The following is a 12,675-nucleotide window of genomic DNA, read 5'->3' as shown; positions in this document are numbered from 1 at the left end:
AAAATCACTTTGACAACTACAAAATATCAATTTTATTTAACATTCTGTTACTTTTCTATTTTTGGTTGTGCTGGTAGGCTTGTGGGATCTTAGTTTCCTGACCAGGGATCAAGTCTGGGACCTCAGTAGTAAAAGCACAGAGCTCTAACTACTGGAGCGCCAGGGAATTCCCCAAAATCCTTTACTTTTGAACAAGTTACGTTCTCTGCATGTTTTTCTCTGCTAAACAACAGTGTGAAGACTCTTTGTACACATTTCTATGTGCACTTATCCAGGTGTTTTCTCAGGATAAATCCTTAAAGATATGAAAATCAAGTCAAAGAATATGCTAATTTTAAGATTTTTCAACCATGCATAAGTACCATTCTTCATTTGGTATTTGAAAAACACTCAACAATATTTGTTGACTATTATCTTGCCTACCTACTGTACTTTGTCAATGCCCTTTTATATAAGTGCCAGCAAGTAACAAACAGCTCCCAGTATGTGTACAGATATTATTGGGACAAATAATTCCTTTTAAAAATTATATATTTTTCACTGCTTATGATTCTATTAACTTGTGCATTTAGCAATCCTGGTATTCACACCGGTAGAATCAATAGACCACAACAGACATTATGGCATGTTACTTCTGAGATTTGGTTATAAAAGACATGATGGGATATTCTCTCTTTCTCTCTCTTTCTACACACACACACACACACACACACGCTTGTTACTTGTATCAATCACTCTGAGGTAAACCAGCTGCCATATTGTGAGTACAGTGAGGTGGCCTATGAAGAAGCCCACAAGGGGAAGATTCTTGGGAAAGATGGAGGGCAGGAGGAGAAGGGGGCAACAGAGGATGAGATGTTCGGGTGGCATCACCAACTCAATGGACATGAGTTTAAGACAACTCCAGGAGATAGTTGGCAGATAGATAGAAGGACAGGGAAGCCTGGTGTGCTGCAGCCCATGGGGTGGCAGAGAGTCAGACACAACAGAGTGACTAAACAACAACAATAAGGGGAGAAGCTGTGGTTACAGCCAGTGACCAGCAAGGCACTGAGCCCACCAAAACCCACGGCAGTGAGCCTGAGGGGGACTCTTCTCCAGCTGAGTCTCCAGATGATGGCAGCTTAGGTTGAGAGTTTGACTGAAATTTCTTGAGAGATTCTAAGCTGGAAGCTCCCAATTAAGCTTCTCCCTGACTGTGACCCATAGAAGCTATGAGACAATAAATGTTTGTTCTTTCAAGCTGTAAAGTTTTAGGGATAATTTGTTACACAGGAATAAAAGCCAAGATACCTAATACTGTTAATGAGATTGACCTTCTAATAAAAGCCTTTTCACAAAGAAAACTCCAAGCCCAGATATCTTCAGTGGTGAGTTCTGTCAAATATTTAATTAAGAAATAAGAATATTAAACTTACACAAAGTCTTTCAGAAAATAGAGGAGAAAAAGACAATTCTCATTTTGTAAGGCAAGCATAATGTTTTACCAAAACCGTATAAAAATACTACAAGAGAAAACAGCTAATATTTCTCATAACCATAGTGGTAGGAAATCTTAATAAAATCTTAGCACACCAAATTGAGTAATATATATTAAAACCATAACATATCATGACTACATAGGGTTTAGACATAAATGCAAGATTCTTTTAACTTTCAACATTTTACATTTAAAGTCACTTAGTTGTGTCTGACTCTTTGTGACCCCATGGACTATACAGTCCATGGAATTCTCCAGGCCAGAATACTGGAGTGGGTAGCCTTTCCCTTCTCCAGGGGATCTTCCTGACCCAGGAATTGAACCGGGGTCTCCTGCATTGCAGGGGGATTCTATACCAACTGAGCTATCAAAAACTCAAAAATCAACACAATTCAGATTACATCGCAGTAGTTTATTAGAATAGGAAAACTCTCACAATCATTGCATGAAATGCAGAAATAGTATTTGGCAAAATCTGGCACCTATTCATGACAAAAATTCACACCAGCTCAGAGATAGATGGAAACTTCACCCATCTGATAGAATGCCCTTAAGGACAGCCTACTACTCGATGTTGAAATTTTGTTTTCCCCTCAGTTCAGTTCAGTTCAGTCAGTCAGTCATGTCCGACTCTTTGCGACGCCATGAATCACAGCACGCCAGGCCTCCCTGTCCATCACCAACTCCCGGAGTTCACTCAGACTCACGTCCATTGAGTCGGTGATGCTATCCAGCCATCTCATCCTCTGTCGTCCCCTTCTCTTCCTGCCCCCAATCCCTCCCAGCATCAGAGTCTTTTCCAATGAGTCAACTCTTCTCATGAGGTGGCCAAAGTACTGGAGTTTCAGCTTTAGCATCAGTCTTTCCAATGAACACACAGGACTGATCTCCTTCAGAATGGACTGGTTGGATCTCCTTGCAGTCCAAGGGACTCTCAAGAGTCTTCTACAACACCACAGCTCAAAAGCATCAATTCTTCGGTGCTCAGCTTTCCTCACAGTCCAACTCTCACATCCATGCATGACCATTGGAAAAACCATAGCCTTGAATAGACAGACCTTTGTTGGCAAAGTAATGTCTCTGCTTTTTAAGATGCTATCTAGGTTGGTCATAACTTTCCTTCCAAGGAGTAAGTATCTTTTAATTTCATGGCTGCAGTCACCATCTGCAGTGATTTTGGAGCCCAAGAAAATAAAGTCGCTTACTGTTTCCATTGTTTCCCCCATCTATTGGGCATGAAGTGATGGGACCAGATGCCATGGTCTTAGTTTTCTGAATGTTGAGCTTTAAGCCTAACTCTTTCACTCTCCTCTTTCACTTTCACCAAGATGCTTTTTAGTTTCTCTTCACTTTCTGCCATAAGGGTGGTGTCATCTGCATATCTGAGGTTATTGATATTTATCCCAGAAATCTTGATTCCAGCTTGTGCTTCCTCCAGCCCAGCATTTCTCAAGATGTACTCTGCATAGAAGTTAAATAAGCAGGGTGACAATATACAGCCTTGGTGTACTCCTTTTCCTATTTGGAACCAATGTGTTTTCCCCTACTTCTGTACAAATATTGCACTAGATAGACATTCTAGCCAATACAGTAAGAAAAGAGATGAGATTTTAAGAGAAATGCAAAACTATTATATTTGTAGATAATATGGTTGTGTACAGAAAAGCCTAAAACATCTCCAAATACCTACTGATAGTAAATGAATTTAGTATATTGAGAATCCAGTCAGTATACAAAACTCAATTATTTTTCTTTACAGTAGCAATGAGCAATTGAAAAAAATAAAAAAATCAGCATTTCCAGCAACAATCAAAAACCCATTATACTTAGAAATACATTTAACAATATATAGAACTTCTACTCTGCAAACTACAAAACACTGCTGAGAGCAACCAAACTAAACTTAAATAAATAAAAAGATATACCACATTCTTGGATGGGAAGACCCAATATTTTTAAGATATAAGTTCTTTCCAAATTGAGCTGCATATTCAATGAAATCTTAAAAACAACTGCAAGGTTTTTGAAAAATTGACAAGCTGATTCTAGAACTTACATGGAAGGTTTGGTCAAATCTCTAATAACCAAAATAATCTTAAAAGTTGGAGGGCTTACATTACTTAATTTCAAAGCTTGTATAAAGGCTTAGTAATCAAAATAGCGTGATATTGGTCAAATATAGATAGAAATAGATCAATGGCATAGAATAAAAAGTGCTCCAATAGACCTATGTATATATCTATCCAATGGCCAAATGACTTAATACAAAGTTACTAAAGTAGTTTTACGGCAAAGGAAGGTTTTCAACAGTGTGAACCGAGAACTTCCAGATATACAAGCTGGATTTTAAAGGCAGAGGAAGAAGAAATCAAATAGCCAATACACATTGGATTGTAGAAAAAGAATGGCTTCCCTGAAAGCTCAGTTGATAAAGAATCTGCCTGAAAATGTGACCCCCCCATTTGATTCCTGGGTCGAGAAGATCCCCTGGAGATGTGATAGGCTACCCACTCCAGCATTCTTGGCCTTCCCTTGAGGCTCAGCTGGTAAAGAATCTGCCAGCAATGCAGGAGATCTGGGTTCAATCCATGGGTTGGGAAGATCTCCTGGAGAAGGGACAGGTTACCCACTCCAGAATTCTGGCCTGGAGAATTCCATGGACAGTCCATGGGGTTACAAAGAGTCATACACAACTGAGTGGCTCTCACTTTCATAGAAAAAGCAAGAGAATTCCAGGAAAACATCTATTTCTGCTTCCTTGACTATGCTAAAGTCTTTGTATAGATCACAACAATCTAGGGAAATTCTTAAAGTGATAGGAATACTAGACCACCTTACCTGACCCCTGAGAAACCTGTAAGCACGTCAAGAAGCAGCAGTTAGAACAGCACATGAAACAACAGACTGGTTCAACATAGGGAAAGCAGTATATCAAAGCTGTATATTGTCACCCTGCTTATTTAACTAATACTCAGAGTGCATCATGAGGAATGCCAGGCTAGTTGAAGCACAAGCTGGAATCAAGATTGCTGGGAGAAATATCAATAACCTCAGATATGCAGATGACACCACCCTAATGGAAGAAAGCAAAGAACTAAAAAGCCTCTTGATGAAGGTGAAAGAAGAGAATGAAAAGCTGGCTTAAAACTCAATATTCAGAAAACTAAGATCATGGCATCTGGTCCCATCACTTCATGGCCAATAGATGGGAGAAACCATGGAAACAGTGAGAGACTTTATTTTCTTGAGCTTCAAAATCACTGTAGACGGTGACTGCAGCCATGAAATTAAAAGATGCTTACTCCTTGGAAGAAAAGCTATGACAAACCTAGACAAGGTATTAAAAAACAGAGATATCAGTTGCTGTCAAAAGTCTTTATAGTTTAAGCTATGGTTTTTCTAGTAGTCATTTAAAGATGTGAGAGTTGGACCATAAAGAAAGCTGAGCACTGAAGAATTGATGCTTTTGAGCTGTGGTGTTGGGGAAGACTCTTGAGAGTCCCTTGGACTGCAAGGAGATCCAACCAGTCCCTCCTAAAGGAGATCAGTCCTGGGTGTTCACTGGAAGGACTGATGCTGAAGCTGAAGCTCCAGTGCTTTGGCCACCTGATGTGAATAAATGATTCATTTGAAAAGACCCTGATTCTGGGAAAGATTGAAGGCAGGAGGAGAAGAGGACAGCAGAGGATGAGATGGTTGGATGGCATCACCTAGTCAATGGACATGAGTTAGAGTAAACTCTGGGAGAGAGTGAAGGACAGGGAAGCCTGGCATGCTGCAGTCCATGGGGTTGCAAAGAGTTAAACACAATTGAGTGACTGAACAACTACCTAGAGCAAAATGAAAATTTCTTAGCAATGACACAGACAGCGTTAAGCATAAAAGAAAGAAAATGTTAATTGAAGTTCATCAAAATCAAAACTTATTTTTCCAAATATACCACCAGGAAATGAATAGTCATTTCACAAACTGGGAGAAAATATTCACAACATGTATCTGACGAAGAACGTATTGCTCAGTATCATCAAGCACAGGAGAAAGCAGATTTAAAACCACTAGATACCTCTTATTAGAGGTTTAAAATTTAAAACAAAGAGCAATGTGTAACACTAAATGTTATCAAGAATATGGAGCTTTCACAATTCTCATACTGCTCTTGGAATAAATTTGGTAAATCACTTTGGGAAATAGTGTTGTAGTTTCTTGCAGAGTTAAAGTTAAAATCTATATATTTACATAGCATTGTATTTCCTAATGTTTATCCAAGAGAAATGAAAATATTTATTAACAGAAAGCCTAGTAGAAAAATGTTTATAGCAGCTCTATTCATAATATTAAGAACTGGAAACCACCAAGGTGCTTGTCCATCAGTTGGAGAACAGATAAACTGGTATGTTTGTACAATGGATTACTATTCAACAAACAAAAGGGTCAAAATAGTGGCACACCCTGCTGTATGAATGTATCTCAAAAATATTATGCTAAGTGAAAGAGACCAGAATCCAGAAAGTACATATTGCATGATTTCACTTATATAAAGTTCTCAACTATCCCAAATTAACTTTTTTGGTGATAGGAATCAGAACAGAGTTATTTTCTAGGTGCGAGGGAGTGTCTGGGAAAAGGGGCACAGGGAACTTCCTGAAGAGATAAGTGCCCTATACCTTGAGAGATGGGTGGGTTACATCAGTGGTTGTATTTGTTGAAAGTGAAAGATACCTTGAAATCTGTGCATTTGTATGTGTCTTAATCATTTATCAATAACTCTTAAAAAGCATATATCAGTAACATTTTAATTGTTATTATCCATTAGATCCTCCCTTCCCTCAATCCTTTAATCAGCACACATTGGGCAGGGCCATTCAATTGTCATTGAATCAATCTATACAAATCTTATGCAGTCAGTATTTGTCCATTGTCTCTAAGGATAACACGAGTAGCTTGATCATGTTAAAGTTATATTTGTAATACTCCTTAATACATAATTAGGTCCAGTAATTCTAACCACTGATGGGATTAGACACAGATGTCAATTTTAAGGTTTCATAATTATTTATTTTTGCATTTATTTTCTCTTTGCTTATTATATCTTGTTCTGTACTTATTTAACTTACTGTGATATTTAGCTCCTTTAATATATCATAGAGCATCTATTTCCTAGCAACTTGGTTTCTGTTCCAAAATGTGAAATACACAGTACAGAAAAAAGGCAGAATGACAGAATAGGAGGAACACAAAATCCTTCTAAATTGAAAGGTGGTGGTGGAGTGGCTGGGAAGAGGAATAGTCTCATGAGGGATTGAATAAGAGGGAGAATGAAAGGAGTTAGGGAGTCATAGGATGAGAATTTAGGGTTTGTGCCAGGAGCTGTCCAAGGTGTAAATCAAAGAGGTCAGGCAGCCACCTTTTCCAGAAGGGTCCAAAATTAGTAGAAGACACAGAGTGAAAGAAGCCTTACTTTATCAGCAGCAAGTCCCTCACAAGCGTCTTCAGTTAGAGAAGCAATTATGGAAAAATGTTATTATCCAAAAACGAACAATGTATTTTGTAGAGGCTCAACTTGACTAAAGCTACATTATTAGAAATATTCTAGTATGTAACCGCTGTACAAATTTCTTTATTTTGATAGTTCATGAATTAATGAGAAGCTTTTAGTCTCATCAATATCTGTCAATTTGCAGTAGAAGAGCATTTGTGTATTATATATAATACTATTAAGGATTAAATATGTCATGTTATTTTAGAATCTAATTATTTTATGTAGTTATTGTTGCAATGTATAAGGATTATTTATAACAATGGTGGTGATGATGACCATAACTAATGCTCTTTGGATTTTTAATACGTACCAAGTAGTATCCAAATATTGTTCATGGATTTATCTAAGTAAATCTCACAACAGCACTAGGACACATTATTTTTATTATTTCTATTTTACAGAGAAGGCAAGTGAAACAACAAGTGTGTATAACACATATTCAATGTTACTTAGCTAGCAATGACTAAATCCAAAGCTTTCCTCTTAACCAAAGTAGATTCAAAGATGCCAATTTCCATGTAATTGAATGCTTATATAGATGTTCTTTTCTTTTTAAAGTATTTTAGTCATAACATGTTGCTGGTTTTAAAGTCCTTTTTTCTTTGGGTTGTTTACTGTTTATTTGTGACAGCATCCTCAAAGAACAAGGACAGAAATCTTATTTCTATGTTCTTTCATGTAAAACTGGAGCTTTTACCCAGCATGAAAATATTAATACAATCTTTTCCCAGAGAGATGGATTATCAGTGAAAGTAAACGAGAACATACTCTGGCAATAAAAATAATGAGACAGGCGGGACAAAAGTAATGACATCCTCTAGCATAATCTCGGCAGCAAATAACTAAATCACCTTGAAAGAGATAAATTGTTACAAAACACCATCCTTGTCTAATGTGGATTGACAGGGAATGACAGGACCCTTCAAAGGGATGGCAGCCCACAAGCCCATGTGCTTCCAAAGGATCAAAGGGACTGACACCGCCTGCCAGCCCCATCTAAGCAGAAAACAACTAGATTCTCTCCAGGCGGATATTTACTCTAAGATATTATTTCTGGGAAAAGATAGCTTATTTGCGATGGATGACGGCATTTTTTTCTACACAGCCTGTCATCTGTTAGAGCAGGACTGGATGGGGGGAGAATCCGCCAAACCTGTCCTTGGGATCCAAATCAGTCATAAATCTTTAGCAAGCTAGGGAAATTGAACTGTGACACAACCATTTTAAAGACAGCGTGTGCAGAGCCTTCAGTTTACAGATTGTTAGTGATTTCCCTCCTATCGATATAAAAGTTTTTAAAAAGTTTTACATAGGCTCAGTTTATCATCCACCAAAGTGGGTTTTAGTAATGATCTAGAAAGCAAAATATCTTTGATGGTTTGAACATTAAATAGTAAAATAATAAAAGTTTCAGAAAAAGAAGTCATGGAAGAATGTTTTTATATTTTTGGGAATAGAGAAGATTTTTCTAACCATTATATGGAATACAGAATCCCTATGGATTTGTATTTGAAATCAAATTTGAAGTCAAATTTGTATTTGCCTGATTTGATTATATGAAATTATAAAGCATTATTAAAAAGTTAAAGATTGGATAAACTAGTGAAACTAAGTCAATATTACATTGGTTAATATTCTTACTATATTAATAAGTCTTACAAATAATTAAGAAAAATGACACCTGAAATGGCAAAGTATATGAACAGGCACTTTAAGGAGAATGAAATTCAAATGGTTATTGAAAATACGAAAAGGCGTTCAACTTCTCTACCAATCAAAGGAATGAAAACCCAACAGCAAGGAGATTTCATTTCTTAGTTATCAGACTCCATTCAAAAGTAGGATTGTATTCATTCATGTTGAGTGTCAGAAAATGTGTTATCTTCTGTATCTTTCGTGGACTGTCAAATTGAAAACAGGGGTAAAACAGAATTTTGTTAGTTTCTTTGAAAATCTAAGATGTGTATATTCTTGATTTATCAATTCCACTTGGGATTTATCTTACAATAACACTTCTAGAATAACAAAAATATTTATATATTTTGGTGTTCACTAGAGTACTGTTTATTAAATTTATGGTTCCCACATTCTGAGATTTATAAAAAAAATTTCGAATAACCAAAGAGTATAGCTTTTACTCAGAATTCTCAAATATTAACATTTTCAATTAACAGTAATCATGCCTTGGATAAACCTCATTGGCTATGGTACTGACACTGAGCAAACTCAAATATTAACATTTTATCACAGTTCTTCTCCTGCTCGTTCTTTTTCTCCCACTCTCTCTCCACAGACACTCACACACAACATTTTTTTCTGCAATGAGAGTAAACTGTAGATAAAGTACTGCTTTACTACTTAATATTCCATTGTGTATTTCCTAATAATTCAGAATAGTTTCATAACATTTATCAAAGTTAAGAAATTAATATTGATTGTTCAGTTGCTCAGTCGTGTGATTTTATTTACAAAAAATTTACAAGTGTGGCTTTATTTAAAAAAGGCACTGGCCAGAGTTGGCCATAGACCATAGCTGATCTACCCCTGCTCTAAATGCCTGTCTTCAGGTGGACAATCCTGGGAGGCACCTTACATAGGCTTCTGAGGAGTCCCAGGGGTATTGGAACAGTTGCCCACAGCAGAGATGTGGATAATATCCCTTTACATTGGCTTTTTCTCCTTTTCTTTTTCTACATGCTTCCTATTGTTGTCATTGTTCAGCTGCTCAGTAGTGTCAGATTCTTTGTGACCCCATGGGCTGCAGCACACCAGGCTTCCTTGTCCTTCAACATCTCCCAGAGCCTGCTCAAACTCATGTCAATTGAGTCAGTGATACCATCCAATAGTCTTGTCCTCTGTCCTTCCCTTCTCCTCCTGCCTTCAATCTTTCCCAGCATCAGGGTCTGCCTGCAGTGTGGGAGACCTAGGTTCGATCCCTGGGTTGGGAAAATCTCCCGGAGGAGGGCATGGCAACACACTCCAGTATTCTTGCCTGGAGAGTCCCCATGGATAGAGGAGATTGGCAAGCTACAATCCATGGGGTTGCAAAGAGTCGGACACAACTGAGTTATTACTGTCTTTGGGGATTCGCTGGTGGCTCAGATGGTAAAGAATCTGCTTCCTGTGGTAGCTTCTAAAGTCAACCACATACAACTAAGAATCTCACATCAAGTTTCCAAGTTAAATTGTTTTGTGAATGAACTGTGATTAAGTGGAAAAGATAGCATCTGCCTGACGACTATGGATTCATATAAAGACTGAAATAAATTTGGAGGTTATGCTATAGACAATAACTCACCCTCCAAAGAGGACATGCATGCACGCTCAGTCATGTCCAACTCTTTTTCGACCCCATGGACTGTAGCCCACCAGGCTCCTCTGTCCATGGGATTCTCCAGGCAAGAATACTGGACTGAATTGCCATTTCCTTCTCCAAAAGAGGACATAGCTAAAGCGTATAATGAATAGGAAGGGAGGTAGCATCTTACTCTATTTTTTATTATCAGAACTACGTAAATGATCTCCCATGAAGAGTGTAGGACTTAGAGGCTCCCTGACATTTCACACTGAAAAATAAATGATACAGAGCTAACTTTAGGGAAAACGCATACTAGACAAAATTTATCTTTAGTACCTGTATATTCCCAATTCAGTTCAGTTCAGTCCAGTTGCTCAGTCATGTCCAACTCTTTGCGACCCCATGAATCGCAGCACGCCAGGCCTCCCTGTCCATCACCAACTCCCGGAGTTATTCCCAATTAGGTCCTGCTTATTTCCTCTCTCATACCAGGATCCCTCATGCTGCTTTATGATTCTCCCAAACTCCTCATGGCATCAGAAATTCATTCATTCAAAAATAGGTGCTATATTCCAGGCACTGTTCTTGGTGCTGGCGGCACAGGAGTGAACAAAACAAAGTCCCTGCTCTGTAGGAACTAGTGTTTAAGCAGCAGGAGAATGAGATAAACAAATATGCGATTAGTCAGGGGTGATCAGGGCTATGAGGTAACAATAAAGGTGGGAAAGTGGGCTGGAGGGTTAGATGACATTTTGTATGCTCAGGGAAGGCTTTTTGACAGGGTGTTCTTTAAGCAGGAACTTGAATTAAAGTGTATAAGCAGCCAAGGGATGAACTTTTTGAAGCAGATGCTAGTGAGTGAGGGCAAGAGAGTAAGAGTTGAGACCTGAGAAGGGAGAAAATGTGGGGGCAACAGGAAGGAGAAAGAGGAGGAGATAATAAACATTGATTTTACTTTGAGAAAGCAGATGAGTTGAGACATTTTATTTTAAAATGATCCCATCAGCTCCTGTATGTGGAGAATACACTGGTGAGAGGCCAGGTGGGCGGTGGGTGGGGTGGGGGGTGGATTTCAATACAAAGCTATTAGAACAATATGATAAGAGAGATGATGGTTTAGGGTATAGGATACATTGAAAAATGAAAGTGAAAGTCACTAAGTTATGTCCGACTCTTTGCAACCCCATGGATTATACAGTCCATGGAATTCTCTAGGCCAGAATACTGGAGTGGGTAGCCTTTCCTGCCTCCAGGGGATCCTCCCAACCCAGGGATCAAACCCAGGTCTCTTGCATTGCAGGTGGATTCTGTACCAGCTGAGCCACAAGGGAAGCCCAAGGGAAGGATAAAGTGAAGGTACAGTAGTTAAGTTCTGAGGATAATCTGAAGGTAGATTTGCCAAGATTTGCCAACTGAATTAGAGCTGCCCTGGTGGCGCAGGGCAAAGAATTCATCTGCAATGCAGGAGACAAGGGTTTGATCCCTGGGTTGGGAAGATATCCTGGACAAGGAAATGGCAACCCATCCCAGCATTCTTACCTGAGAAATCCCATAGACAGAGGAGCCTGGCAGGCTACAGTCTGTGGGGTCACAAAGTGTTGGACATGGCTGAATGACTGAGCACCCACATGCCAACTGATTAAGGCTTATGAGAAAAGTGGAGAAAACATGGATAATCTTGAGGTTTTGCCTGAACAGTGAGAAGGTTTGAATTTACTGAAACTGAAGAAAGTGGAGAAAACCATTAGACCATTCAGGTATGACCTAAATCAAATCCCTTATGACTATCTAGTTCTGATTTGAGAAATAGATTTAAGGGACTAGATCTGATAGATAGAGTGCCTGAAGAACTATGGATGGAGGTACGTGACATTGTACAGGAGACAGTAATCAAGACCATCCCAAAGAAAAAGAAATAAAAAAAAGTAAAATGGCTGTCTGAGGAGGCCTTACAAATAGCTGGAAAGAAGAGAAGCAAAAAGCAAAGGAGAAAAGGAAAGATATACCCATTTGAATGCAGAGTTCCAAAGAACAGCAAGGAGAGATAAGAAGTGAAAAAGTTGGCTTAAAGCTCAACACTCAGAAAACGAAGATCATGGCATCTGGTCCCATCACTTCATGGGAAATAGATGGGGAAACAGTGGAAACAGTGTCAGACTTTATTTTTCTGGGCTCCAAAATCACTACAGATGGTGACTGCAGCCATGAAATTAAAAGACACTTACTCCTTGGAAGGAAAGTTATGACCAACCTAGATAGCATATTCAAAAGCAGAGACATTACTTTGCCAACAAAGGTTCATCTAGTCAAGGCTATGGTTTTTCCTGTGGTCATGTATGGATGTGAGAGTTGGACTGT

At 38.5% G+C, this 12,675-nt stretch overlaps 1 pseudogene; it reads right to left on the bottom strand.

The window, feature by feature from the left end:
• Positions 1–9,114: 9,114 nt before the first annotated feature.
• Positions 9,115–9,247, bottom strand: LOC138985057 (U4 spliceosomal RNA; annotated as a pseudogene).
• Positions 9,248–12,675: the final 3,428 nt, after the last annotated feature.

Source organism: Bos mutus, chromosome 2, assembly GCF_027580195.1.
Source record: "Bos mutus isolate GX-2022 chromosome 2, NWIPB_WYAK_1.1, whole genome shotgun sequence".
Lineage (NCBI taxonomy): Eukaryota > Metazoa > Chordata > Mammalia > Artiodactyla > Bovidae > Bos > Bos mutus.
The sequence above is the reverse complement of the archived record's forward strand: the minus strand, read 5'-3'. Positions and strand labels throughout refer to the sequence as shown.